This window comes from Procambarus clarkii, chromosome 12 (assembly GCF_040958095.1).
Source record: "Procambarus clarkii isolate CNS0578487 chromosome 12, FALCON_Pclarkii_2.0, whole genome shotgun sequence".
Classification (NCBI taxonomy): Eukaryota; Metazoa; Arthropoda; class Malacostraca; order Decapoda; family Cambaridae; genus Procambarus; species Procambarus clarkii.
This window is the reverse complement of record NC_091161.1, coordinates 39,868,428-39,873,876: the sequence shown is the minus strand read 5'-3', so window position 1 is coordinate 39,873,876 and position 5,449 is coordinate 39,868,428. Positions and strand designations below refer to the sequence as shown.

Here is a 5,449-nt window from a genome sequence, read left to right as displayed (position 1 = left end):
CATTTCTAGTTTGACTAAGTCGTACTCTTGGAATATCAAATAGGTATTTGTTTCTGGTGTGGTGCTCATGGGATCTGTTACAACCTTCTAGGAAGCTTTTAAGGTCAGGATTGACATTACAGTGCAGCGTTTTATATATATAAAATACACATGAGAGTATGTGCAGGGACTTAATATCTAACATATTCAGAGATTTGAGTAAGGGGTCCATATATACTGCCCGGTTGCCTGAAATGCTATAGGCCTACTATAGTGGCTTTAGGTATTGTATGCACTAGCTCTATCTATAAATCCAACATTATGTTTGTAAATCAACTATGTATGTACTTTCCTGAATAAAATTGACTTTACTGTACACTTATATTCTCTGTGGATTTGTTACCCCTATCGTTTGGGAGAAAAAAAATGACTAATACGTTCGGCGAATGACTTTGACTTCAACTTCACTTTGACTTCGTTCATGTCATCGTATTTTCCGTAATATATAAAGGTTATGACAATGCAATTATATTATTGTGTGCAAATAAGTTTGAAATTTCATGTACCCTAAAAATATTAAAATAAAGAATAAGAATAATTAAATAATTGTTGTAGTAAATTGTCACACGTTCATCATACGCAAACGAACACACAGTTTGGAGCGTCAGTACAAGACCGCCGCCATTTTAAAACACGGCTTCGAATGTAAGTAATGTTTTTCTCGTACTAACACTGTGTTATACAATAGATTTGGTCTTGAATTCACAAATTTAGTTGTTACATCTGACAGAGTATGTTAGACGGTGTAATGCTGGTCCATGTTAACGTATTTGTGGGCTTGGTTGGTTTAAATGTGGAGGCGAGGCCTGGCAGTGCTGGTGTATGTGGAGGCGAGGCGAGGCCTGGCAGTGCTGGTGTATGTGGAGGCGAGGCCTGGCTGTGCTGGTGAGTATGTGGAGGCGAGGCCTGGCAGTGCTGGTGTATGTGGAGGCGAGGCCTGGCAGTGCTGGTGTATGTGGAGGCGAGGCCTGGCTGTGCTAGTGTGTATGTGGAGGCGAGGCCTGGCTGTGCTAGTGTGTATGTGGAGGCGAGGCCTGGCAGTGCTGGTGTATGTGGAGGCGAGGCCTGGCTGTGCTAGTGTGTATGTGGAGGCGAGGCCTGGCTGTGCTAGTGTGTATGTGGAGGCGAGGCATGTACAACACTCCCCAATAGGAAGAAAACCCACTGGGTTCTAGGCTAGGTTAGGCTTATCTGTAATAATTGAATTAAGCCTAGCAAAGCCTAGAACCTAGTTCAGTAATTTAAAAAATGTTGTAACTTGAAAAATGCCATTCAATACATTACACAATTTAAATATTTTCAGGCAATCAACACAACCCTCATGTTGGCTAACCCTCTCTCATGTTGGTCAATAATTTAATTATTTTTTTATGGAGTAATCTTTGCTGTTGAAATGTAGTCTTTTTGAGACTACATTTCAAATGTAGTGTGTGTGGAGGCGTGTATGTTAGGTATTACCTAATATACACGGTGTAATATATCTATCTGTGTGAAATAGATTAAATCCATTTATTTGATATTCAGCTAATAGTTCTGTATTTTCTACATTCATCCATGTTTTGGTAAGTGCAATAATATGTATTGTTTCATTGCATATTAGAGATTCAAGATAGTTCTAGATTTCCGAAGTACTGAATCGCGCGCCATACAGGCTTGGTGGATCTAGGTGCAAGGTAAAATTATTTACATTTACTTGTTTTGTATTTATGTTTTGTATTTATATGCATATATGCATTTATATGCATTATTCTATAGAATAATAGATCTCGTAATAATTTTGCAAAAATAGTGGCATTTACTATTTTTAAAAGATTATTAAAAAATTTACTGATATGGTGCATTCGGAAGGGCGAAGAGGGAGAACGGCCTGTTGACATAGCTCGGGTGCAGGGGGGGGGGGGGTTGTGTAAAAGCCTGGTTTGTGCCTCGGAGAGGCTATGGGATCCAGTAAGTTCAGTAGAACTTCGGTTTCAACCCTTTTACCCTGTTGTAGCTCAGTCGATTAAGGCAGTGTCTGGGATGCTCCCGGACGCAGGTTCGAATCCTCGTCACGGCCCTTGTGGATTTGTTCATTTGATGCATCACGTTATTGTGATCTGTGTGTGTAATTCTTCACTTGCTACAGCAACAGGAATGTGTGTGTATGTATTTGTGTTGTTGAATGTGACCGAAAGTGTAAGATTAATGATTCTAACACAAATCGTCTGAATATTTGTTTTTCTTCACTGTCGAGAGTAGTTAAAAAAATTTACTCGAGTTTATTTTCACACTTTATTTATGGTCCTTAAGTCCCTCTCCTTAATGCTGCTGCTGTTTCTCGCATCTTTGCATCGCTTGTATGTTTGGGGGTTTGGCCTCTTGCTATATATTGATTCCATTTGTGTGTGTTTGGGTCTCAGGCCCTCTCGCAATTTCTGTTGAACAAACCCCTTTTCCTAGTTCTGCATCTCTCCTTTGGTACAAATTTTGTTGTGCTTTTATCATATATTTCACAAAACTTGACATACATTTCATTTACTTCATGTCCTATCAGCAAGTGTTTGTCAAATTCTTTAAGGAAAGTTTATCATCCTGATTGCAGATCTCTAGCGATATTATGTCAACTTCTTGTGGATTCGCAATCATTATTTAATTTACCTTTAGGTGTTCTTTCACCAGCACAGCAACACTGTACCTCTCCCAACCAGTTTAAGATAAAAACTAAGTACTAACTAATTAACTCAATGTAACCTACCTTACCCCCAAAATGACAACCCATGTCTTCTATTTTAAACAATGCTGTTTTGTTGACCAAATTGTATTTTTGTTTTTTTCTGCAATGTTTCCCCCCCCCCCCACCACTCTACCACCACATTGAGTTTAGTAGCTCTGTGCACGTCAGGTGCTGTTTAATATACAGACCTACTCCTCCATTTGACCTAGTTTCTCTATCACATCTATATCACTTTGTGCTTTAGCCCTGGTGGAGCTTGGTCCACCAGGCTGTTGTTTGGAGTGGCCCGCAGATCCACATACAGTCTGCATATGATATACAGTCTGTTGATCAATTAAACTACAGTAGTTAGTTTTTATCATCCGAATGCACCAATATGTGTTCATTCTTCCCAGATGAAGGAACTAGGTAATATTCATCATCTGAATGCACCATCTGATGCTTTAACACACTCATGATACACGAGAGGTTTAAAAAACTTTTAAAACTTTTAAAACTTTTTGACCTATGTATTTAAAAGCAATTCTAAAGTTAAAAAGTGTAGCATAGGCCCCTCGCAGAATGTTCTTAATATGATCCTCAGGTTATAGTTTTCTATCTAAAACCACCCCTAGATCTCTTTCTTGATCAGAATTCTTTATAGATCTCAGTGGCTCGATCATAGAAACTGCTCTAAATCCTTGTTGGCCTGGATTGTGGAGGTCATTGGTCTCTATAAAACTAGTAATCTGACTCCTGATCACTCTCAAATAATTTTATTATGTGGGATGTTAGTGCAACTGGCCTATAATTCTTTGCCAATGCTTGTGTTGTGTTGTGTTGTTTTGGTAGTGATGTGCAATGTGTTGTTTTGGTAGTGATTCGTCCAGTTCTGGTAGTAGTGCGGTTGTTGTGTAGTGTAGTACTTGTGTGCTTGTTAATGACTTGTATTCCAGTCTTGTGGGTATCTCCTTTCCCCTACGGGCCAACTGCTTTGTTCTTACCTAGCATTTTGCTTTGTTTGGGTATGAATGTTTGTGTGCCGTATATTTTGCAAAATTTGCCATATATCTCATTATTTACTCCTCTGCCTAGCAACAAGTCTGTCTAATTATACTCATTAACTGTTTTTCAAAGTTCCCCATAGTGTCCTTTATTGAAATCGAGTTCATGAACCGTTTCAATGTTCTTATTTTCTTCTAGATTATATCTTAAAGTATATTTAAATGTTATTGTTATTATTGTTATTAAATGTTATTGTGACATTGCATTGCAATTGAGCTATGTTGTTTACCATACCGTTCATTTCGTGAGTATAAGTATAGATGCCACACTTGTGACAGGTAAAACCATGCCTTTTTTGAAAAACAGCACCGTCTGTTGCACGTAAGAGCAACCCACACTATATTATGTTGCGATATTATTTCAATATTTCCGATTGTATTGATAATTTGAATTTTCATAGATTTCAATTTATTTTCATTTCGATTTAATAATTTTGTGTGACATTGCATTGAAATTGAGCTGTGTTGTTTACCATACTGTTCATTTCATGAGTATAGTTTATTTTTTTATTTTTTTCATTTCATTTTTTTAGCTGTTCTTATTTTTCAGTGATGGGAATATCAGATCATTTGATGTTCCCAATTTTCTGATGGAAGCATCAGACCATTATAGAATGCATCGGATGAGGTAGTTTGGAATGGTGGGGAGGACGAGAGGGGGGTATGGTGGGGAAGACGAGGGGACAGAGGAGAGGGTAATGGTGGGGAGGACGAGGGGACTGGGGAGTTGGGGATGGTGGGGACAGGGGAATGCTGGGGAGGACAAAGGGACAGGTGAATGGGAGATGGTGGGGGAGGAAGAAGGACAGGGGAGGGGAAAATGGTAAGGAGGACGATGGGACAGGGAAGTGGGAATAGTGGGGATGATGTGGGGACAGGGAAGTGGGAAGGACGAGAGGACTGTGGAATGGGGAATAGCAAAGTGAATTATAATTATATATATTAATTAATTCTTATAAATTTCCAGAAGCCTGTATCAACACCCACACTAATGCAACTGAAAGAGATGTTGAGACAAGTATTGCTGATATGTTGAAGAACGCCCCAAACAAACTCGGTGGAAACAGATACAAGGTAAAGTTTGCCAATTTGCTGTAGTCTAATTCAATTTCTTTTTAGTAATCTTCGAGAACATTTATGCTATGAATAAGATAAAATAATGTAACTGATTTTGATTTATTTACTATTTATTATTTATTTACCGTTATTAGTATAATAGATCTCGTAATAATTTTGCAAAAATAATGGCATTTACTATTTTAAAAAGCTCGGGTGCAGGGGGGGGGGGTTATGTAAAAGCCTGGTTTGTGCCTCGGAGAGGCTATGGGATCCAGTAAGATCGTCCTTCCTTTCCTCCCTAGAATCTGGATGTAGCAGGTGCTCAATTGTCAAAAGTGAAAAATTGGTTTTGTCTTCCGAATGCACCATTTCTGTAAATTTGCTAATAATCTTTTAAAAATAGTAAATGCCATTATTTTTGCAAAATTATTACGAGATCTATTATACTAATAACGGTTTGATAAAATACAGAAGACTGCCTACTGGTTTTACCTGTAATAAGGTTTGATACAGATGATTATGATTATGGTTTTGGCCTCCACCACCCTCTCACCTAACTTGTTCCAACCATGTCTACCACGGTTTTGTCTTCCGA

At 38.4% G+C, this 5,449-nt stretch overlaps 1 long non-coding RNA gene across 1 annotated transcript in view; it reads left to right on the top strand.

Annotated features, from left to right (window-relative positions):
* The first annotated feature begins 1,625 nt into the window (after positions 1-1,625).
* The window catches only part of LOC138364149 (uncharacterized), a 6,243-nt gene continuing 2,419 nt past the window's right edge, over positions 1,626-5,449 (top strand). The window contains exons 1-2 of the long non-coding RNA XR_011228324.1: positions 1,626-1,712; positions 4,763-4,869. This is a non-coding gene — a long non-coding RNA (uncharacterized lncRNA). The remainder of the gene's footprint in view (positions 1,713-4,762; positions 4,870-5,449) is intronic.